We start from the raw sequence: 25,617 nt of genomic DNA, 5'->3' as shown, positions 1-25,617 counted from the left end.
TGCATACACATTGCCAAATTAGATTTGTTCACTCAAATGAGTAGTTTGGTATGTCTTTCCCTTCTTACTTTTCACATCATCATCTGAGGACAGATGGGTTAGGCTAACACTCAAGTTGAATTTTTGAGCCCATAATGTCTGAATGAGGATGGAATTAGGTAAGGTAAGATTGCTCATTACAATGCTGTCACATACAAATTCAAGAACATAGTGTGGGGTTTCAGTAGGGAATAATAATAATATAACCCTCTCATTTTTAATTGAATCTCCCATGGAGCAAACATGGATCTAATTACTGGAAAAGTCCTGCAGGTTAGCAGGGTCTCAGGCATCACAGTGTTCTTGCACTCACAGAGCAAATGTACAATTTGCAAAGGGGTTGTGGGGGCAGGGAGGAAATAATGCATTAATGATATTTCAGGTCAGGGCTACAAAAGACAAAGAACAAAAGCCAAAATTGTTTTATAGCTATAACAGCAAATATAGACTGTTCCAGAACTGGATGATACCTTTCCCATAATGAGCTAGATTACATTAAAATATTTCTCATCTCTTTCTACAATGACTCTCTAGAACAGCCCAGATACTTCTGTAATCAATATTCAGCCTCTTTATTAAAAAAACAGTGTAATCAATATAATTCATATCAGTGCATTGACTGATAGACCTCAAAAAGCAAACTTAACTACAAAATCCTTTCCACCTCTTTGGTTGCCATCAGCAAAGAGGCCTAACAAGATCTGCAAGTTAGATAAATTAAGGACAAGTATACCACTGATGTTATGAATAAGAGAATAATTAGCCAACAAAACAAATTATCCAGATCTGAGCAGATTCTCTATCCCTTAGAGCCTCTGAGTCTTAAAGAGAACTGACTGTAATGCAGAAAGTGGACGGCTGTGTCCCCTGGTATGGCATGAAGTCAGGCCAAACTTGTTATGTCTGGACCTAAAAAAAAAAAATCTGTAAATTAAAATGATGCTCTTAAATTCACTGTCAATTGCGACCCAAACAGTGATTTAAATAAAGATCTCAAATGGTAAGTACATCAGGGCACCAAAACTTCTATAAAACTCAGTAGAGCATTAGGAACCTCTCAAAAGGAGGCTCAAGGTCTTAGCAACAGATCTACGTGACTATTCAGCAACACTTAAAACCTGAAGTTGAAAATAACTGAAGACAGAGGTTTCAATTTAAATAGTGTCTAGACTGCTGGCTCTCTTCTATTCCCTGTGATTGCTCCTGGACCACAAGAGAACTCAGCACATTAGCCTGTGATCCACAAGCTGTCCATGACAAGAGTCACAGTGACAATCTCTGGGTTCTCACTGTTCCCTGAAGATAAGATTGGATACCTGTGGGACACCAAGTATCTCAGCACAGCAGCAAGTGTAAACCATTTCAGAGCAACACATTTAAGGTCTTCCCTGGGATCTCTGGAGGCTTCAGCCTGGGAGGTGACAATTCTCTCTTCTAACTACCAGATACTTTGTCTACGTTTCCACATCCTTTGCTTCTGTCCCTAGACACACTCCCCTGGATCTCTGCTGCTACATTACAACATATTTTTCACATCAAATTCTGGGATCCTTATTTGCTTTTCCTCTACAAAAATCCCCACTACTGCCAGGAATACTACCCTGAATTCATATTTAACTATAAAAACATGTAATTATAAGGCTTCAGGATTTATGACTGCATTGGCAATTTAAAGACAGTTCTGAGAGCACCCGGACCAACACAGTCCAACTTCCAATACATGAGAGTAACGATTGATTTTAGAGTGCAAGCAGGAATTTCCTCTAAGTGAAGCTGATTTTTGAATGGATACTCTGACAAGATGTACCCTTCTCTGACAAGATCTGCCCTTACCTCAGTCAAAACTAACCTTGCAACATTGGAGGCTGCACCTGACAGCTCTACATGCACAGACCTACAATGCAGGACATGGCACAGCTTTTACATGCCAAACGAAATTTTGAAGTAAAGTACAGTAAAGTGCGTGGAATGCATCAACTCGTACATGCACAACAATCCAGATCACATGCAAAATAGCTCTGATGCATCCCTTGTCAGAGACACTACACATACTACACATAACCATGTAGAGATTTGAGTACTTTGTAAAATTAAGCTGAAATAGGACACAAGGTTCAAAAAGGTAGGATGTGCACATACAGTGAGGCTCATCCCATAGGTCCTGCTTCCATGAGAAGGCAGAATTGGCAACAAATAAAATAAACAGAACTGCCAACACACACCTCTCAAGGTTACAAAACTCTCTATGACAGGATGTTGTTATCATATTTCCTTTTATGATGGGTGCAGACAAGAAAGAGACAAAACCTTTTGTGCTTATGCAAGGTCAGAGAAGACCCATGGTAAAGTCAAAAGCAAGGCCAATGTATCTCGATTCCTACCACATAATCCCAGCACACAGATTGCAAGAGACTTCATCTCCATCACTTGGTGTGACAGAAATAGACCTTCATTCCAGGTGCTTCCATATTTCTAGTTTCTGACCTTGCTTCTTTTGCTCTGGCAGTTTGCCTGTCAGAACAAGAACTTTGCTTCTTTGCATCAACTGCGTATGTCTATTAAAAACATCGTTTTTAACAAAGAAAAAGATCTACACTACAGAATCATTTAAAACATCCAGACACCCACAAAGAAAAACATTTACTAGACAGTTGACTCCTCTTGTTTTCTTGCAAAACAGATAATTAGGAAAAAAAAAAATGTCTAATTGTACCTATAAGCCATCTTCTTCATGCAAGTCACATAACAATACAGATGTTGACTTGCATTTGAGAAATGGGTGTTGATTTGACTATGCTGACTTCTGAGAAACAGGTAGTTATGGATAGCATTTAGTATCAAGTGTATTATTAGAACTGTCATTAGCAATCTTGCTACTGAAATGAAGACAAATATTCAACCGTATCAACCTGATTTTTTTTTATTTTTATTGACTTTTGATTTTTAGAAAATGATAAATTAATATAAAACAAATGAGAAACTTAACAACCTATTATGAAGCTGTTTGGTTTATTGGTTTTATTTAATTCCTTTCTTGTAGTTTTACTTGTTCTCCAAGTAAAAACAAAGAAGTCTCTCCCCCTTTCCCCATGTATTTTAATTTTGCCCAAAACCATTTCTTTTAAAACACAAATATAAATGCTATCAGTTCAAAAGCATCCAAATGAGATTTAGACAGTAAAACTCTTGGGGTCCTTTGAAACATGACAGATAATACCAGCGTGAGCTAATAGTCCATGAAACAGTGAACTTCAGTTAAGGTCTTTTGCCCAAACATCTGATTAAGCTCTATATTTTGTGAAGGCCTTCAACACCTGTGACAAGTATGAAACAAATAACTGAGAAAAATGTATCCAAGCCCTAAAGACACAGGATTTCAAATGCTTCTGAAGCACAGCAGACTTATAAAACACAGCTAACCTACTACCAAAACTGAGTTTGCATAGAAATAAGAGATCCAGCCCAACTTTACTAATTCTTCCAGTACGTGTTTTACATGGGTGTTGATAGGCAATGGCATGAGCTATTTTATAACTTTATTCAAGCCTGAGATAACATTCAGTGGCAGGAACCAATATAAATTTAGAAAATTTCTGATCAGTGGACACTGAAGATATTGAGAAAGCCATAAACCCCCAAAATCCAACATGATCATACTAATGTTTCTTTCACCTTGTTCTTTGAAGAGGATCAATCCCTGTAACATGGGCAGGGTTACTATCAGCCATGACTGAAACGGGTTAACAAACCTGTCCTGTTACTATTTCCCTTGTCCACTTGAAGAATCAGTTGGACAAAGCACATTGATTTCCACTTGTGAAGGCCATCCAAAAAGGTCACTAACATATCGTTAATGAAAGCTTTGATGAAGAGGACACGACCAGTGAAAGATCACCAACCCCTGAGCTCCATAGATTTCCTATATATCAGATTTGAACTGCTTTTAGTAAAGCTGTACCCTCACAGAGACAAATGTGCAGAAAATCTTTGACTGTGAAGCTCACATTACTTCTACGTGGTAGTATATTGCTAGTCAAGATCTCTTATCAGTATGGTAAGTAGTACTAAAGCCAACAATCTCATTTCACCATAAATGAAAAGTATTTGACAAGTAAGACTGTGGTCTATGCTGCAGCTACTCTATTAATGACCACAAGCATCATAAAATAGTTAGAAATACTGCAAGACTGCACTACATAGAGTAGGAACATGGGACTAGTATCACTCAACAATGAAACTGAAGGAAGGATAAGAAACAGGGCCCAGCATACACATTATTAACAGAGAAAAAATTGTCTCTTCTTTGCAAAATATACAAATTGGAGAAGATGAAAAAGGATAACCCAGAATTTGATATGGGTAGGTCTCACAATGGAGTCCAAAGACAAATTCAGAAGACGATAAGTAACATGCCTCCTGCCTCATCCCAGAGCGATAAAATGCTTTTTAAGGGAAGAGGACTGCCTTCTGTAGGTGCTCTTCCAGTACACCGGCCCTGCCATATCACAAAGAGCTACCAGATTGGACCTCGTTCATACATCTCTGCTGAACCAGACACAAGTTGTGCAATGAGGGCAGGAGTGCTTGTGGCCAGCTGTGCAAAGCCTTGTCTGACCCATAGTACCTGAGCTTCAGAGGTAGTTTAACACAGGCGTCACAGAATCACACAGATCTTTTGTCCACAGCTTGCTATTTAAATGTAGATATATCTGTTTTATAGTAAACATGAAGGAAATATCAGGATAAATCAGAGACCTTGTGGTTTCCTCTTGGAGGCCTCACTTGGAACTTAAAGGTATTTTATTGAAGTGGGACTTTTGTTGCCAAGATATAATTTTATTCATTATTAAAATACCAGCAGAGTTACAGATGGTGCTGAAGTTAAATTGTGTGCATCATTTTGATTGCAATTGTAAATTGTCTCCGTACTGGGATTTGAAGTTGAAAAGATTCAGTGGTATTTATAGGCTAGATAAAATTCCTCTTAGCATTACCCACTTAATGGCATACTTTGTTTTAAAGATATAAACCATGCATTTTTGCACCATGCCTCTAACAGCGCTCAGGAGTGATGCCTTGCACTTCAGCTGTTTTTCTCCTGCCTTCTCTAGCTACAATTCTCTTTGTAAAGACAAGTAAGTAAGTATTTGGACTTACTGTGGAAAGTAACCTTCTACCTTTACAGTCCAATGAGGTATATGGGAAGAGGATCTTCTGCGAGGGCCAAAAAAATATACACACAAAAGACACAGGAAGTGCAGTAACACAGAATATGACTACAGATTTGGAAGAGACTGAGAGATTATTTCCATTATCAAGAGTCTCTACACAACACATGTCTCACCAGGACTACCACATACTACTAAGTTCTACTACCATGAATATCTTAGTAAGTGGTTCTTGGAAAGATGAAGAGAAAAAAAAAGGAAAAAGGAAAAAAAAAAAAGGAAAAAAAGAAGATAATTGTTTTTCTGTAAAGAGAAATTCCTTCTTCCTTCCTTTTTTTTTTTATTACTAGAGACTGGCTACACTTACATGCACAGCTGTGAACTCCATCTGTTAGCTGAAAGGCATGGCATATTTTTCAAGATATAAGACACCAGAGAAAGTACTTAACAACACAACAACGTTCCTTTTTCTTTCCTCACTATACTGCAAGTAAACATCAATAGTTAAGCTAATCATGAACTCTTCCTAAACGACTGTAAATTATGTAAGTATTCTTTCATATGCCTGTAAACCTTGACATAAAAGTATTACTCAGTCAGTGATTTTGTAGAGCACCCTTTTGTGATACAGTCTGCACATGTAACCTTGTCTCACAAAAAGTGGTCGTCTGATTTTGAATAATGCAAGGGGCTCTCAAAACATCTGATTCAATAGTGGGTCTTACATTTTTACTGAAACAAGCACATTTGCCATGTAACTCCTACTCACAACAATGAGGTAAGAGTCAAAACTTGAGGAACGGAGCAATCACGTGACACTTGGGCTTATGAAGCCAAATTGTGAATTTCAAATAACCACCAATGCAGCTCCAGTCAACTAATACACATAAGCAATACTTGTTTTAAGAGGGTCAAAGAACATCAGACAAAGCCAATTACCAGCAAAAATTAAAGAAAAATGGCCTTATGTTTAAGGAATTAATGTTCTCAGATTCCAGCTCTCTCATAGTCCATGCCATTTAGGTGAGTCATAATGTGTGTATCTACAAAATGAAAGTACCTGTCACTTTATATTATACACTTTTCATCAGATCAGACTTTTTTTTTAGAACAGGAATGAGGTGTTGCCAATGAACAGCAAATCTGTCACAGAAATCCACTGAATAAGAAGATAGTCTGAGATTTCAAAAATTACTTAAAACATTTTAATTTCTATAAGAAAAAGAAAAAAAGACCACATGAAAAGGATGTAGTGACTCAGCTTGTCAACATTTATATTCCAGTGAACAAACCTGCAAAAGCATATCGTTGTCCAAAGCTGTGATTTACTCTCAGCAGGTGTAACAGCAGTTGTCAGGGATTCTTACTATTTTCTACTCAGAATATAATGCTTCTTGTGCCTATTTGCCTTTTCCTTCTGCATTTGTGACATCCTGATAATTTAAGACTGCTCTGATATTTGACCTGAGATCAGAAAGCTACAAAGCTGACCCAGTGGATGGAACAGGTTTAATACCTGAAGTTTGTCCTTTTGATATGTAACACACTTTAGCGGACAGATGGTATAAATTTCTTCAATATGTGGCAGGGCAGTATATCCAGAGATATATTTCCTGTACAGGAAAATACAGGCAAGTGATTTTGTCAGCACAGGGGAGTTTTTGTTACATTATAAAAAATAGAATCCAAGAACACAGAACTCCTTCATTATGGCCACACAGCATCACAAGCATTCTTTTTATTCTGCCCTACGTAAGACTCATTACTTCTGCATTTCAAACAAAGTAGTTGATATATTCCAAAGATGAAGACTGTCTTTTACAGTTTCAGAAGTTTTAGCAGCACTCACAAAAACGTAAACTTGATGTTCTTCAAAAGCATTAGACTTTGCTACAAGCATGCTCTGTTCACCAAAGGTCATCACTGAGGGAGGAGTTCAGGACTCCATCAGTTAAACCATGGATTTCAAAAAACAGAACAGCATTTGACTTAAAATATCATAATACATACAATTAAAATAACACTGAATTTGCAGGAAAAAAAAAATAAAAATAATGTATCTGCACCCATCAGCAAGTCTGCCGGGCTCATTATTAAGAAGAAAAACACAAGAATGATCAGAGGCAGCTGGACTGAGTTTGGTATAGGCCTTCACCAACATAAAATTAAAATGCAGAGGGGGTAAGGCAGATTTTCTGTTGATGTTATTCAGAGTTAAGATTGTTCAGGAATTCATTGTGAAGCAGTTTTTCCAAGATGTCTAAATACAATTTTTTAAATGGGAATGTAAATACCTATTTCAGTGAGAATTAGGTTTATTGAAAAACAGAAGAGAAATAAAGAAAAGCTTTGTGCACAGAAGCAGCAGCAAATAGGTTACCATGCTGACTGGAACATGAAAATCATTTCAGGAAACACAAGTGCTTTATTTGTAAGGGTAAGGGGAGTTCACCATCTCAGGTAACTAACACCATTGGAGAAAAATAAATCTGTCCAATTTGGAACTAAAATAGCTTCAGCAATCTAAGTAGAGCCATGACACCTTCTACCTCCTGATATTTAGCCCATTGAAACAGAAATATAGTTCTGACTACTTCTCCAAACTGGTTGAGTCTTTCACACAGATAGACATCTATGCTATTTCCCACACCTTGAGTGACCTTCAAATTCAGCATGCTTGCAGCAGCTCTGCTACAAACTTCAGTGGAGCATCTCAATGCCAACTGCTTATCATCATCACACCTGTGACCACAGACACAATCTCAGACCCTTAAATGAGGACTCCTATTACCTTACTCTGCCTTTGAGGTGGTGTACAGTGTCAGCAGGGGTACCTTAGAGAATAAAAACAAGAATCTGATTCTTATGATGGGTTTCTTTTGAAGGATTCACACTTGACCCTGATTTTCATGAGTTCGGGGATTAATGTAAAAAGGGAAGTTAAGGAAAAATTAGCCTTTTATAAGCTCTGGGTTCCTCCTGCTTCCCCAGCACAGTACTATGGTTCACACACTCTTAGTTTCTTTGCAGTGCTACAGTTTCCCCCTCAGTCTTGGAGCAACACCCACAAGTATCTGCATCAGTGTGATGTCCCATTCCCATTCTCTCTCTTTTTAACTCAAACAGTACTTCAGAAGGGCAATGAAGTTGAGCAACCTCCATCACGTGGGGAACTCGATGAGGCCTCAGCTTTCTTATTCTGAAACAAGATTTTTCTGTTCTGGTTTTCCTATGGACCATTATGGAAAAGGCTTCATTTATACAGGCAGTCACTGAAAAGACTTTCAGACAATGCCATATCTTTGTCTGGCAAGGTTATTTTGTGCACATCTAAATTTACAGCTGCTATCTCTAAGCAAACAACAGAAGCAGCTAGAAAGGTGTGGAATGCTGATTAATTTCATGGGCATACCCATATAACAATGTACAGCAATTTAAAAGCCATCAATAACCAAGAGGTTGCACCTTGAATTTTCAAATCAATCATGGTCAAGTGAATTCAATTTTTATTTTTCACCAAAGATTCAGAGGAACTCATGGATAAAACGGATTAAAGAAAAAAAAAAATATACAGCATGGGGTTCACTAAATATTTTCTGTTTGGAAGAGAGCCTCTTCAAACCGTATAACATGCAGGATAGCACACTGAAAAGCAATTATAATTCTGAGAATTTCAGTGCATCCCATATAGCTGAGAGAATGTTCAATTTGCAGGCTGTGAGCAAGGATTAACAGAGATGAAGGTAGTAGTAAGTGCCCATGTACCACTGCATTTAAATGTAATGTCATTTCAAGGGATGATAAGTAATCATTTCATGTCTCAATAACCTCCAACAAAAACGCCTTATTTAGCCCCCAAACACCAATTTTTAAGACTCTTCTATGCAAGTTAATGGTTCAGATAGGGGACCGGATTGAAAAAAGTTTAAAATTCCCATTTTTAAGCAAGGTGAATGCAGATTTGACGACAGTTTAAAGATGAAAATTTTCTGCCAGGCATTTCTTAGGGCAGTGTGTTCTCTCTTCATCAGTCACAGTGGCATCTTTAGTGCCACAGGAGAAAAGAAACCTATAGATCTCTTAGTTCGAACACATTGTCAAATAAGCAAGATAATTTATACACAAATTTTGATTTTTTTCTCTCCAACCATGATTATTTTGTGAATCAGTATTGAGATTCTCATGCTATAGTCTTTGATACAACCTTATGCTACATTAGGCTTCAATCCCATGCTCTGAACCAGATCCATGGCACTAAACGATCACGGTCCTCAGACTTCACATCACTACAGTTCTGGTTCATAACTGGCTCACTTCAGCATCTCTGTCATTGAATTTTCTCGTAAATGAAAGGTATTTCCTGACCCTCTGAGAAACTTTCATCACCCTCTGACATTATCCAAGTAGACTAGAAGATGTTAGCAAATGTGAGGACAGAGGACTCCCCAGCAAGCAGTCAGAAGACTGGGGCACACCATGAGGGTGGTGGCAGCAGCATCTATCCATCACCCTCAAATACAATCCAAGAGCTGTTAGAAAGGATGAGCTTGTGGTCCAGATACTGAATTGATAAAGATATTTTTAATTATTAGTTCAGTCACAGAACCATTAAGGATTTGAGCCTTGCTGAGATCAACTTTTCAAACAAATTATTTCTTGCCTTCACTGGTCAGGACAGCAACAGTTTGAAGAAAAGCTGTTTCTCACTTTCATAATAATCTAAACTTTATTTGTATGCAGAAACAGTATCCTTCTCAGTCAGTAATGAAGATGCTTTAGAGAACAGATATGCCCAAAAAGATCCATTAAAAATGGATAATATTTATATTATCTATTATTAATAGATTCAGCATACATGTTTCCTTAATCCACATTGATGATGTTTTTTAATTCAGTATCCAGGAAAATATGCATGAACCCAGGAATGCCTTTAACAAACTCAAAGAATAAGATTTTTTTTTCTTAATGGAAATCTTAGAAGCCAGGTAGAGTGGTGGTGTCAACGCCACACTTGTCACACCTGGTTAGTGGCTCACTTTCCAGTCCTGTTCAAAATCAACAGAAGTTTTACATGCAAAGATACAAACTTGATATAAACCTAGTGCTTTCTGCATCAAACATTTTCAAAGAGGCAGATTGCCAGTAGCTTTCCTGGATTTAACACAGAACGCAGGAGGACTGGAGGGTGGGGGAGAAAACTCTCATAACCTATGCAAGTACAGTATAATAAAAAAAGAAGGGAAAAAGACATAAAATTGGTTCTGGAACAACCTCACAAACGTTAATAACAGAATTAAGAGGTGAAATACACTAAGGATCAGGGTGCAGTATCCCTTTCACATGGGATTAAATAAAACCAGGCATTCTTCCTTTTAGAAACACAGTGAAAGCTAAAAAAACAAAACGAGAAATTCAACAAGATGGCAATTTCGATTTAAAATATTAACATATCAGTTTAAAAGCCAGCAGAACTCTAGTAGTCAGGTACCTTTTGTCTAAAGTTTTTCACCCATTTTTCACCCAACAAGGAAAAAAGTTCATCTTCTATCAGTAGTCCTCCTTGTGATGAACTTTGCATATGGAAAATAAAATAGTCTTGATTAAAAAAAACAGAAACAAAAATCCCATGTTCTATTACCTCCTGTCAAAAACATTATACAAAACAGAGCCATCTTTACAAAGTTAGTGTTGCAAGAATCCTTTGTAGATACAACTGTCAGATGTGGAACAATTTGGGTAATAATTTGATAACTTTATTTTCAGATATGACAAACAGACAAGTCCCCTAGGCTCCCTAATTGCTTGTCACTGTTTAGACAGATCTTACTCCTTCAATCCTGAATGACTAGCTCAAATGCTTTCACACATAATTATGGCTCAGTTCAAGGATGCTTTCTTAAAAACAAAAGAAACTGTATATATTAGGGTAATAATCTTTTAAACACAGTGGAAAGCTCATCTGTGTATTTTCTTACTCTCTTTAAACCAAATTCAGATCCTGCTTAGATTTCTGCTGGTTCACATCCCATTTTAATATAAATTCCCACAGGTTTTATCTCTTCAACAAAGCAATTAATAAAGCATGGCTCAAGTCATTAAAGGTTTGGTTTATGCCCTTCTGAATCCTTTGAGATAAATAGGAATTGTTGTTTATTTTGAGCCTTTTGAAATCTGAATCATTTATACAAAGTCCTGCAGCCCTTAAACTAAAATCTAATTACCTGCAAGTGTTTGCAGATATAAGTATACATTCAAACTCACTCCCCTATGTGGCAAGCTTTTTAAAGATCAAAGAGTTTCCTCTAGCCTTGAGGCTTCTTGTTTGAAACTGCACGTTAACATTTAATGGTGTCACACACCAAAGCCCTGCATACTGCTTAAAAAACATACCCCTCAATGGTGGAAGTAGCTTTCTTTGCTACTAGTGCTAATCAAAGGGACCAGGAATATATCCTCAGAAGATCCATGGCCAAGGCCTCCACCTCAAGAAACGCAAAGCCCAGTTGCCTTGCAAGTGGTTATTTGCAGCATCCTAACTCAGTACATCAGCCCAGCAAAAAGGTGAGAGGTCTGTTCCCTTCAATTCTGCCCTGGAGGAGTCAAAAACCAACTCTTAATCCTTCCTTGCCATTGAACAGAATCACTTACGCAACTCAAAATTGAAGAATAGTTGAGTTTGTGAGGGACCCCCAGAGATCATCTTGTCCAGTCACCCTGCTCAAGCTGGGACCCTTATGGCAGATTGCCTAGGACCACATCCAGACTGATGTTGGTACTGGTAAGGCTTTTCCCTAACACTTAGGGGCAAAAAAACAAGGTCCGCTTTAAAGGAACCAGGTTCATTAAATCTATCCTATCCTACAACAGAACATGGCATTCAGGACTAAAGAAGCTCTTACAGTGTCTTGATGGGCTATAGCCTGGAGAAACTCTATGAAAAGCCACCTTCTGTGTCCTATTATGCTGAACAGAAGTGGGAGAGCTTCAGATAAATTAATTCTCCAGGACAGAAAATAAAAAAAGATAATAGCATTGCAAAATTTTTGTTTATATGGTAATGCAGAGCATTAAAGAGATGATGATATGAAATTTGTCATGTGTCTTTGGGGAAGGGTTAAGGAGGGCAGATAATCTTCTTCATCTGTATTCTTCATATTTGTTTTCCTGTTTTCTGAGGGGGGGGGGGGGGGAATCAGTTCCAAACCAGCACACTATGTAATTGCTTATATTTAGGTGTTTATTTGAGTAAGTTTGTTCATTGGAGATACATCTAAAATATGGAAAGATTCAGGAATATGCTTGAATAAGGGAGGGTGGGGGGTGGGGGTGGGTGTCATTGTTTTTTAAAAAAAACAAACTTTCAAAACTTTACTTTCAAAATTCAAAAAAAAAAAAAGTAACATGTCAGAAATTCAATTCTAAGGCATATTTCTGTTAAACTCAGTTTTAACTGTAGGAATCCTGTGTTACCCTAAAGATGCTAAGGTTGGACCACATAGTGAGACACCGTACAGAATATCACAGATTTCACACTGCCTTTTGCTACTCTTCAGATTGCTCCTTTCACTTAGATTGGTAATAAAGAGAATGAGGGAAAGTGGTCAAGCCCCTCCCAGCAAACCCATCAAGCTCCAGAATGACCTAAGCAATCCCTGTCACACACTCATCCCTGGAAGGTTAAGTGGATTTTGATGAAGCCATCAGCTTCAGCCACAAAGAGCTTGAGCCAATGCCAAATGAAGTCAAAGGGATTTTTTTTTTTCCCCTCCATTAGCTTCAATGGGCTCTGAATAAAACCCAGTGGGCTCAGAGCATGCCTACTAATTGCAAAGGGAATTAGAATCCCAGTAAATCATTTCAACTATAGACACTTGAAACCAGAATGTTAAAGGAATATTATATGATCCCTTGCATATCACTGTGTCAAACACTGAATTCATGCCAAAAATGTGATAATGTTGTCCCAGAACCTAGGAATATCACCTCAAGCAATGTGAACCAGCACCTAGTACACCAGACTAACTCTTGTCCCCTTCAATTCCTTAGCAATAATTCCTCATAAATCCAAGTGACTTTTTATGTACTCACATTAAACCCCCCAAATAGCCTCTCTCACTCTCAAAGGTAATCTAATTTTCACAAAAAGATTTTGAAAGTTCACGTCTATTGGTATAAAGCCAGAGACTAATTCAAAGGCCATGACACTATATCTTTTAAGAATACGAAGTATTGAGTGAGAAAGGTTTATATGACCATATGTAATCTTATTTTTTAAATAAAGCTAGGCAGTTTGCTAACCAAATTCACAGCACAGTGACAGAGAAACTGTTGCCATACAGAATTTCACACTGAACCATTCTTTAAATGTTGGTCACCAACAGGATGCTACTTAGCTGCTTGCAGCATTTTGTCACTGCCCTGGTTAATGCTTAAATATGATGAGTCGTGTTATTTAATTTTTGTTTCTTGTCTTCACAAGTGTTTTCAGGATAAGTCCATGCCCCTGTGACATTCACAGATACTCTCTGAAGACAGTTGTCCTAGCAGAACTACACACAGTAATGTCTGTGGGCAACACATATGAAATCATGCCAAGACTAGTTAAATGAACTGAAGCGTCCAAGCTTGTTTGTTATTCAAGTATTAACATACAGCAATCCTAACTGAAGTACGGACCATGCAGGGTAGGAAAGGCATGCAGCAAGAGACCACTTCGGAATGGTGCTTTATATAACGTAAAGCATGCCTTCCCTCTATCTGGCAGGGCATGTTACTTTAACTCTGCATTGCATACATGGAAATGAGACAGGAGACAAGGCTGCACATAAATCCTTCTGGACAAGTGGGAACTGAACTGCCTTCCACAGCCCCCAACACCAAGCAGCTCTACTCCCATTACTCTTTCTTCTTGTTCTCATAGAACCACAAGAACAAGTCATTTGAAATTCATCAAGTGCATGAAAAGCACTAGAATTGAGTCTGGGAAACGGACAGGGAATCTAAAGAAGAAAATTAAGAATACAAGCATTAGAAGAGTTGAATAGGACAAACACAATGAGAAGAGGACAAGCCAGAACATTATAACCTTTCACTTCTTTTAAAAGAGCTCAGATCTGTTAGTATATTATTTGAATGAAGCAAAATGGAGTGCTATGAGGATGGTAGAGTGGAAGCTAATTTAGGTACATGTCTGGAGCTTAGCTTGATTAGGTCATTCACAGCCTGAAGCTTTCTGTCCATAATAGCGCCTATTCCAAACCATCCCTGCTGTGTATCACTTCTGTTTATTTGACTAGTTCTGTCCAAGGTCCAGATTTGGCAGACCCTCTGTTCCCCCCAATGTGCATTTCATTTCCAACCATCTGCTGAAGACTCAGAGCCTCTTCTCTGAAATTTGAAAGATTTAATGACAATTAGCTTGAAAATACTCATTTTAATTTTATTAACAGATTGTAGAATCAAAAAAATTCACAGGGGAAAAATGTATTAAATAGCAGTGCCTTTCCCCATCACTAGACCTGCCTACCAAGCAGTATGTACAAGGCACATATGGGTAGCTGCAAAGCACTTTGAATTCAGAGCTATGACATTAATCCTGTAAGAATAATCACGATGCCCAACTTGTGCTATCATATAGCTTTACTGACTCGAATAAGACCTTGTGGAGATGCCCTAAGCCATATGCAAGTCATTCAACAGAATCTTGTTATTTAGTGTTAAGTCCCCTACCACTGGCCCAATCTGCCAGCTCTCTGCTACCTCCCTAAATATCAAATTCAATAAATATTAGAAGAAAACATGTTCTCACATGACTGGTCTGCAAAGTTCTAATTGACTAAGACTTCATCTGGGAAGTTTCATCACTACACAATAGATGTACAATATGGGACAACTTTCATATTTAGAAACATTTTTACTTTCTAAAAAGCAAAGCTGCTCATTAAGTTTCCTTGTTTCAAGATTTCCATAAATTCATGACAATTCTATATGTGTCAAAGGCTCTTTTCTTTCATTTCCTGGAAAACTTTTTTTTTTTTTTTTAAATACACACTGTCACTGTACACACTCTTAGCTTCATAGTAATTTATGTCACTGGCAACCTTTCGAAACTTGACTCATACTGTTAATGTAGTAAAACAAGGCAGACAATTAATTATGCCCTGAAAATAAAACCTTTTGTAAGCTTTAACAGCATCTCAGATATCAATTAGATTAGTTCCACTGTCAAAATTACAGGTGGTCAGGTATGTCTCAAGAATGCCTATATAGCTACTTGACAGTTCATATCCAACTACTTATATTTCTTCCAAACGAGAAATCTCTTTTGGGACATTATGAAGCCAAAATATTTTATTTTTTCCAATTGGAGGAGGCATTAGGTCTTTCCCTCTGCAAGCTTGTACCCAAACTCTGCCTTACAGACCCAATGGAGAGGTATAGTGCCAATCTATGGCCAGACTTATCTCTGACTCAGATTCCACTGTGTATTCCATATGGCCAAGCCACTGGTTCTGCACAGGACCATCCTCATCAGTGCAACTCAAGTCTGCTCTCAAAAATAGTTTCTCCTTAGAAATCATACAGGTCAGGACTCCTGAGCTAGAGTTGGAGGAAAGGCAGCACTTCAGAAAACTTGCTATACATTCGAGTACTTCAGAAGGTTTGTTTATTTTGCAACCCTCTGAATTATGTCATCTGAAAACCCTTAGTTTCAACGGGCCAAGGATAGAGTCAAAAGGTGAGTTACCTGTGTTCAAACAAGGTACATTTTCCAGAAAAAAGTCAACAGTCTTGCATGCACCCCCAGTTTCCACAGGGAAGAATTTGTGCAGTGTCCCTTACTGAAAGCACAACTTTATTATTTTTGGAAGCATAGAGGGAGGAAGTTGGATTTTGGAGCTACAGGAAAAGTAATAGCTAATAAGCCAAGCAACTGCAGCATGAAAATATGACAGGTGCAAAATTAGCTGCTGTATTTCCATGCCAGCCAGAGTGTGCTTACTCATTCATAATTAAGCTTTTCACACCTTATATAGTCCAAACGGATTTCTGGCAATGTTTACTATCATAACACTCCTCTTAATAGCAGAGACCTCAGTAAGTAAAAGTGCATTTTGATCACGCTAATAGGGACTAGATTTCCAAGTCCTGCTTTCATATTTTACATTATTGTTTAACCACTAGTAAACAGTTTTGGTTTTAAATTCTTCCTTTAAGTACCATTCCATAGCTCAACAAATACCTCCTAAAAATATAGGTAATTTGGACAAGTGGAAAAGTTTTCAAAATAAAAACAGTTCTAAAATCATAGAACTAGTTCATTTTCAATCTTGCAAATCAGTCATTCTTTCCCAATACAATCCATGATTTTTTTTTTACATACAACCTCGGTAACATTTAGTTTAAAAAAACTCAAATATTGTTACACGTTCCTATCAGTGTCATGTGAAATAAGCTGTACTTATCTCTCTATAATTTAACAGACTGGGTATTGAGAAAAGTCCAACCAACAATTAAGAGGGAGAAGTATCGCAGTAAACTAGAGGTATCCAACATTTGTTCTAACCAACTTCAGTATGCAGATAGATCTTGCCCTCCTGGGGGAAGAGACCTGAATATATGCGTACTTAAATCCCATTGATTTTCTAGAAGGATTTTCCACTTGAGGAATGTATTTTAAACAAATATTTCCACATAAAAATGTTCTTTTAATTTCTCATTTTAAGAAGTTAACTGGAAACCTGAATTATTTTCATGCAGCTCGTTAATGGTCCTGCCATTTACATGTTTGATGCAAGTAAAAGTTACATTTCTCATTTCATCATCTGACTTGAACAAACTATGGACTGGAATCTATTTTCAGTCCAGACCTAGAACAACATGGCACTTCAATATGAAGTTTGATTTTTAAACATGACACACTGCTTTTTTGATGAAATTTAGCAAGCAATATTATTTGCATTGTTCTTAAAAGTTCTCCAGGACTGGGTAATTTCTAACTCTTACTAATTTCTTATTACTAATTATCTTTTATACTTGAAGATGTTTCTTTCTGTTCCTGAAGGCTATTAATATTTACAGTCAACAGCCTTCATCCCTTTTCTGCATTAAACCCCAGCTCCCACCATCCTCTAGAACCCAAAGATCATTTACGTCATGTTGTCCTGAAGCTCTTTATGATCCAGCCACACCTCAAGCAGGCTGTCTGGTGAGACACAGTCTACAGAGCAGGTCCTGCCCAAGAGCTCCCTCCTCCCTTCTTCCAAAAGGGATCAGGGAACAGCTGGCTTCACAGTGAAAGCTTCTCAGAGAAGCCGAAGCTTTCCCAAGCCTGAAGACAGACCTGTCACTACTGCTTCTGGCTCATCCCTTTCTTCCTTTTGGAAAGCCGCAGTGGAAGCACCTTGCATGGTGCTGTACAGGAAGGTACCTATGCTGCCTACCTTTGCTGCCACTGGCAATCAGCTATCAGTGATGGAGAAGCCCATGACATCACCACTTTTGGGACCTCCAGATGTGCCTCTACAATGTGACATCGCAGTGCAGGTAGAGACCTCTCCTTCCGAGACGACATGCTCCAATCCACAGCTCATTTGCTGTATCTTCAATCCTGTTTCACTCCTTGTTTTTTGCTAGACTTGCTAGAAAATGGGCCATCACCTAACATCCCAAGTAAATTTCTCTTTAAGCTATTTCTTCATGATTTTGCAGATGATTTCATCAACATGCAAAGGAAGATAATCACAGGTCTCTGATTTGCTCAACTAGATGCATCAAATGCTGTCACTTTTTCCACCAAGGCATTTCACTGCAGGCGTCATTTCATTACCAATTCAAAAGACATGAATACAAACCCCAGAGGATTCATTCATACTCGGGATTAGTCCCACCAGGCTATTAGCTGTGTGTGGTACAGTAAGAAAGTCCTAGTAATGCATCTCACAGTCTCACTCCATATCTAGATCTATACATTTCTGAGGCTTGACGGGTCTGTTACATTACTTTGTTGAACCCCCAGCATAACTCTGGATCTATAACTGTGCATAGCCATTCTTCCATCAAACAACAGACTATTGTTAGATAAAGTGCCAGAAAACTTATTTGATGTTTGGGGATTTTTTGGTTTTGGGGTGGGGTTATTTCGATTTTTTCAATTGTTTAATTAGTATAGGTGTGGGGTTTTTTTAAAAGAGAGGAGCAAATTACAAAAAACCAATAATATAAGAATGAAGTTATGGCATGTTTTTTAAAATGCATGAGGAATTTTTTTTTAATGTGCTATCTTGTGCTTCCTTCCTGCACCGTGAATTACTGTAATCCAACCATTATTTTCATCTCCGAACATTTGCAGGGTCAGCACTGACTATATCCAGCTCCCAAAGGCAATTCTGAAAATGTTCCTTCCTGCACTTTTCCTTCATAAGAACCCTAACAAAGGTGTTATTTAAAGATCCCTCCAAGCTACTGAATGGCATTGCTATGTAAATGAGCAAAAGTAAAGCTGTGCTGATAAGATGACAAGGGGGGAAAAAAAAAACCCAACTTGCAACACATGCTCCTGTGCATGATTCAGCTCTTTACATTTTTCATGGAAAGAGCAAATCCACATCTCTATGAACCTCATTACACCTCTTTGATACAATCCATATTGGTCAAGATCTCCAAACACTGACAGTCACTTGCATTGTGGACTCTGGACTACTGCTGATAAACAACCAGGAAAAGGGGACATGAAGCTAAAAATTTTTAATATTAAAGTTAAGCTGATACTATATTTAGTTGCTATGTTAGGGAGGAGAAAAAGAAAAACAAACAAGAAGCCTTGGTACTGATGCCACACAAAAGCTGAAACCATTGGTAAGCTACATCAGTTCTTCCCTACCAAAGCCAGCAAGGTTTATTCTTGAATATCATGCAACTCTGGAAGGAGGAGATCTACAACCAAGCATGGAGAGTGGTGCTGTCTGCCAGCATCAATAGAAAGGCAGGTAAAGGGGGAAATGCAATGAAAAATGGGCTCCGGTTGAAGGTTAGTTTTTTTAAAAAGATGAATGACCTGACTTGAGACCTAAGACTCTTGACTCTGACTGTAACACACCAGGATAGTACTTTTTCAGAGTATTATCCCATTACTAACCCACAGAGCATTAGTTCTCTCCAAGTCTCACAGGCCAGAGAACAAGCAGTAAAGAGATAGTCGGATAGAGGAAAAGCTGTCTACAAAGCAACCTGCTTCCTTCAGAAACACTTCCACAGGGCATACAACAGATCAGAGAACTGTAGATACAGAGGCCAGTGACAAGGGGAAGTTAAGCAATGACTTCTCAGCGCTCCATGGATAGGACTGACAAATCCAGAACTTTATGGCCAACAAAATGATCAGATAATTGCATCAGAAGTGCAACAACGTCTAGATTATTTTCCCACTTAAAAAAAAAAAAAGGTAAAAAAGAAAACAAACCAAAAAAAAGCCCAACAACTTTCACTTTGAAAAAAGAAACAATATTCTCTCCCAGCGTGAAGTGCATCGATCATCTGCTTTTCATAAGTAGGAATTTTTTCCTCAAACTCATCTAACTTTTCTGTAAGGAATATGATGGAGAAAAGAAATTAAGGAAGCAAATTAGGAAAAGACTAAAACCTGACTCCTACAAGACCTAAAGCAATTAAAAAGAAAAAAATCAACATGCCAATAGAACCAGGAAAGAAACCCACATTTTAGAATATTTCAAATAACTGAAAAGTCTGCTTTGCCCTTTGATTCAGCATCATCAAGTTGCAAACACCTATTCACCTGACAAAACCAGAGCCTACAAACATAATACTCTACTACTCCACCAATACTCTAGGTCATTAATCTTCCTTATTTCTTTCTTATTGACTATTTCAAATAGAAATGCGTTGTTTACTGACACTGAAATAGCAAGATGTAGGAGAAGACAGCAAATTTTTATTCCATGTACCTTTCGCAGAGAACTGAAATGACTTTAAAAAAAAGAGGAAAAAAACCCACAGCCCAGGAACTAATTATTAATTAAACACATCCTCCACTTTATTTTGTCTTTTCCAAAATGCAGCTTTTCATCGTAATGTTTTCTCTCCATGTACCTAACTTCTGGATTTTTGAACTCATACAAATGCAACCATCCACTTTCTTTTAGCACAAAATCAATCATCCATCACTGCCAGCAAATTGCACATAGCCCCAAGTATTATACAAGCCCTGTAAAACTACCTGTAGAAGCCATACAAGTTTCTACCTTCAATTTTAAATGAAAACAGTTTAAAAATGTTTAACAACATCACGGCATCTATTCCACCACCACCTTTCCCTGTCAAGAATCCTGTTATTCTTAATTGCTCTGCCTATTTCAGCTATTGGGTCCTAAGGTCAAGTGCCACACAGGGACTTAAACAAGAAATATTTTCTTCAGGAGTAATTTTTGCAAACAAAACGAATACCAATACAGTTGTCAAGATCTTACGTGGGGTAAATTAAGACAGAAGTCCTAGATGACTCTTGCCTGTGCAGCTACAGCCTCAATTCTACATGTTACTGTACCGCCAGCAATAAACTCTTAAGGGTAATTTTATAGCAATGTCTTCCCTTTCAACCGACATAGTTTAACACAGCTTAGCACAGGGAAGAAAGTAACTGGTTTTGCCTTATCAGTTTGCATTTTAATGTAGCACATTGAATTTAAGGATTTTTATGCTACCAATACAAAGCCGTAGCAGTCCAAAAAGAATTTTCAGAAGCAATAACTTACTGCATGCGCAGCCAAAGCATGTATGGGTTTCTTTTTGTTTTGTGGAGTTTCTTCTAAGTTTTACCCAATGACCATAAATCTTTGTAACAGAAATATTATCTAGAAGTTGGTGTGAATGAAGTATGAATGGAAATGTATGTGAAGCATCAGAAAGCAGCGTAAAAGGAAAGAGAAAAACACTTAATTGAAAATGAAGGAACACATTCTCAAGACACTGGGTTTAGCAGTGGGCTAGAACCCTAACAGAGGAACTTAATGTTTATGGCACTCTTGAGACCACAGCATGATGGCTTGTCCGCAGAAGACCCAGTGTCCTCCCAGCAGGAGAATGGCAAAAAGGTTGTAGCGTGATGTATACCCTTTTCTTGTTAACCAAAAGGAGGCCAGAGCTTTTCCATATTCTAAATAAAACAAACAAGAGAGAGCAACCCAGCTGAAGATTTACAGAAGCTGTAGTCAGCCAAGTTCTGAGGCAAAAGACCACTCTGCAAGAGCTGATGACTCCTAGACCATAAAGGACCTCTCCAGAAAGTAGATATTCACCACTATCAAGAGGCACCTCTCAGACATGATGAGGAGTTATCAGCTGATGTCCATTATTCTCTGCAGCCAGTTCAATTGGATATGCTTATCTTGGTGCTTGAAAGTACACAGATGTAAGAGAACTAAATCTATGAGTGCAGAAGTATGAACACTTAAAATTAACGTGCATAAACATTTTGTAAATAAGTATCACCTTCCCCTTTCATAAGATCTCATTTTGATTACTTTAATGCTATTTTCCCTACATGTTTAGGGCTGAAGATCTATTGGAAACCCTCTGAGTGCTAGGGAGAACAATTAGGTGTTATGGGAAGAGGCAGGAGAGTCTCAAGGTCCTGTATCTTCCTGGAGCACAGGCATATGGTTAGCCCATGCATTAAGAGCAGACACCAGCTGAGTAAAGAGCATGTTTTCCCCATGCAGAAATCAGTTCTGTTTCTAAAATAAGCCTCAACTGGAAGCAAATAAGACCCATTTTCATGTGCTTTGTGATAGTGTCTCAAAACCAGACATCCCTAATTGCTACTTCATTGTGATTATCAGTTCATGCAGGGATGATGCATAGCACATAGTAAAACACAGCACAGTCCTGCCTACACAGAGCACATCATACTTACAGTAGTAATAACTGTAGAGGAGATGTCAGGCTCAGTTTTATAGATATTTACATTTGGGTAGGCCCAAGAAAAGTGATGCTTCAGGGAATGTGAACAAAACACAGATCATTCAGGTTCATCCCAAAAGTATTTCAAGCAATGGTAGAAATAGATACTATATAGCTGCTACTATTAGGAAACCGTGGACATGTTGAATTCCCAATGAATACAGCTCCTGAGTGAAAAATAAACCTCTTCTCTCCAGCATCCAAACTTCTTTCAATTCTTTGAGGCTGAGCAAGCATGTCTTGGTGAAGGATGTGATTCACATGCAAGGACAAACTCACCAGACAAAAGCTCTAAGGAAAAGCCATGAACTAGTAACTAGTATGTGCAAACATATTTGGTCACTCAGCGTAATGTGTATTATCATCTCGAGTCTTACTACTGACCTCACGATGACTAGGGGAGCTCTGACTACAAGTGTTACTGGTTATAATCAGATTCCTACATCCTGGGGTGCCCTTCTGACTTGCTTCCATAAGAGATGGCTCAGAAAGCGGACATTTGCCCTTCATTGCCCTACAACTAAGCCTATCAAAATCTACATCTTTATTAAGTTTTCTTTCATTAGAGGTCAGCTTATTACCTTGTGAATATTTAATTTTAAGCTGAAATGCAATGGAAAAAATTCCAGTCCAGCCCAAAATGGGGCGGGGCAGCGGGGGGACAGACGACACATGCCCTCCTAAGAGCATACTATGCAATGTTTTTCTTTAGCTTTGTTACTCCCTTCCATTACTATTTTTACTCATTTTTAGAAATAGAAATGCTTCAAAGGGCAGTTACCCTGGTTAACATTTTTCTGGAAGACTTTTTTCTTCAAATCACATGACTGGGTGATCACCGCAGCAGAAGCAGAACTTTTACCATGATCATGCATTGAAGACACTATGTCAGAAAATTCTTCTACAGGGCTGTGCACAATGTCATATTTTGGAATATCTTTTCTTTCAGTAAAGTTCTGTAACTCCAGCTAGCATAAAATGTATTTGCCTCCACAGATATTTCTGCTAACAAGTAACAGGGATCTTAATTTTAAAGCTTGTTTTCACTTAAGAGAAAACTGAACAAAGAGTTAAGGAGGAAAAAAAAAAAAAATGAAGAAACATAGCAGTTGATTTAAATTTGCACACTGGGGTAGTTAGCTTATTTCATATCTTTTAAAGACAGTTTCATTGCACAAAACAAAACCCCAGGTCTGAGCTGGAATTAAATGTACTTAATCACTGTCAACAGAGCAGTGAATATTTCCATAGTGAACACTGAGTGGCGGAATAGAGCTTCGCACAGATAATGATAGCAATCAAAACACACATGGACTGCAAGCAGTGAGCTTTCACTGGAGAGCACTTTAAAACGATTCATTGCTATAGAAGTAAGTAAATTTGGGAACACATTTAGAGCTATTTAAAGGTGCTATAATCAACAGCCAGTGCATTTTTTTTTTAAATAAACAAAAGGTCACAAAGTCCCAGAAGTGCCAGAATGAATGATGTTTGTGAAATGCTGGTTAGACACTCTTGAATCTGAAATCTTTCATGACACGGTCCTAGGGTCACTGGCTACATCGAGGTTCCTGGGTCACTCAGTGCACAAGACAAAAATCAAAGCCAGTGTAATAAACTCTGTAGGGTGAATGAACCATGGCATCATCCACAGGAGTTTTTATAAAAGACCACTCCTCTTTGCTGATGTTGGAAAATATGTAGTTGAATAGAAAATATAAGAGAAAGGCAGTTTCAGCCCTCACCTTTGCCCAGATCTTGTAGCTGGCTGAAAAAGTATAAAGACAGTTTCTAAAAGGCATTCCTACATGGAAGGGTTAAAGCTTACACAAACTTGTTTCCTGTCTGCAGAGAGAGGCTTAGCACCAAGCTGAGCAAACACAGGGGTTTGAGAGGGCTGATCTTCATGTATCTGCTGGTCAGCAATGGTTTTCCTCAATTCAGAGCACCTAAAGGTAGCTACTGCTCTCACCCCGAGTCTCCACTGACCAGCCTCTGATGCTGTCACCAGTCCAATGAACAAATCTGAAGCATCATAGTGTAATAACTCTTGCTTTCCAGTATCAATGTTAGAGCAAGAATCAGACTTTAAGGGCTCAGTTCTGAAAACACTTTCATATCTTCACCACTCTGGAGCTCTTCTCATCCAGCTGTTGGGAAAACTAATCACAGAGCTGGTTTAATTACCTGCTTAGGGACCTCCAAGGTGAAGGTGGGATGCAGACCAGCGTCAGCTCTAATTTATCCCTATTTTCAGTCTCCTATGTACAAGGCATTTGAGTTATTAATTGGTTTAAAGGCATATATTGAATGAGAGAAAGTATTACTGTTACTGAGTTCTTTAAAACTAAAGATAGCTTTGGATGCAAGAATTTTTTTTTTTTTTTATTTTACATCCTCTTCCTTTCCAACTTAATCACTGCAGAAAACTTTTTCATCAAAACAGCTCCAAGCATCTGTTCTCTAAAAATCACAGTAGGAACAACAACAAAAAAGATTACATTTTCATTTCTCCACCAAGATCTACCTGACCTGGATGAAGATCTTAAAATGAATATTCTATAATATGCATGTCTGCAGGGAGGAAAGATGAGCACAATCAGACTGAGGTAAAGTACCAGCTGCTGAGACCTAAAAATCAAATTTATCAAAGATGCACTAAAGTTCTGTTAATCCTCCAAAAGCCACGAAGGTTTTAGTGAAAGGAAATTGAAGCACTCCTGTATTCAGACAAATTAGGACAGAAAATCTTCTCTGCTTAGTTGGTCTTAGATTATCAGAATCAAAATGGTATCTTAACTTCTATTGTCACTCACTCCCAAGGTCTGCAGAATGGGACATTTCAAAACACTTTTTACCATTTAAGCAAGTGTTATAAGCACAAACACACCTGAAAGACAACTGATTTTATATTTTCCTATCAGTAAAATTCTGTGCTAACTTTACAAGCCTGATACTGATTTAAAGTAATCTTTTAAGTGAGGACAAATAAATATGTATGGCATTCGTCATCAGAAACATGGTTGCATTTCCTTCCAGATTTCAATTCACCTCTGCAGTGAGAAATACAACTTGTGGCTTTTAATTTCTTCTGTTAAACAATAAATTATGTAGATGTAAACAAAGTAAACATCTGTAGCTTCTGGTCTCAGCTCATGCTATAGAAGGAAGAGATTCTATTATTCTATTGTACAAGAATTTTTCTGTATTTTATTTCCAGTTTCAACCAGGACCTTGAATAATCCAAGCCGGACGAAGCCAGAAATGAACGAGAGTATACAGTAAAGTCTACAGATATTTCTTCTGAATATGTCTTTAACTGATTTTAACTAATGATGCTGTTATTCCTTTTAACAGTGAGGATCACATACAAAGTATCAATATATTTCCACATCCCCTTCAAAGACAAGCTATGTTGCTTGAAGTATTTCCA

At 37.9% G+C, this 25,617-nt stretch overlaps 1 protein-coding gene across 6 annotated transcripts in view; it reads right to left on the bottom strand.

Annotated features, from left to right (window-relative positions):
- Positions 1–25,617, bottom strand: part of CNTNAP5 (contactin associated protein family member 5) — a 299,895-nt gene that overhangs the window by 228,428 nt on the left and 45,850 nt on the right. The window lies entirely within an intron of this gene.

This window comes from Athene noctua, chromosome 7 (genome assembly GCF_965140245.1).
Source record: "Athene noctua chromosome 7, bAthNoc1.hap1.1, whole genome shotgun sequence".
NCBI lineage: Eukaryota > Metazoa > Chordata > Aves > Strigiformes > Strigidae > Athene > Athene noctua.
This window is presented reverse-complemented; position numbering and strand designations above follow the sequence as displayed.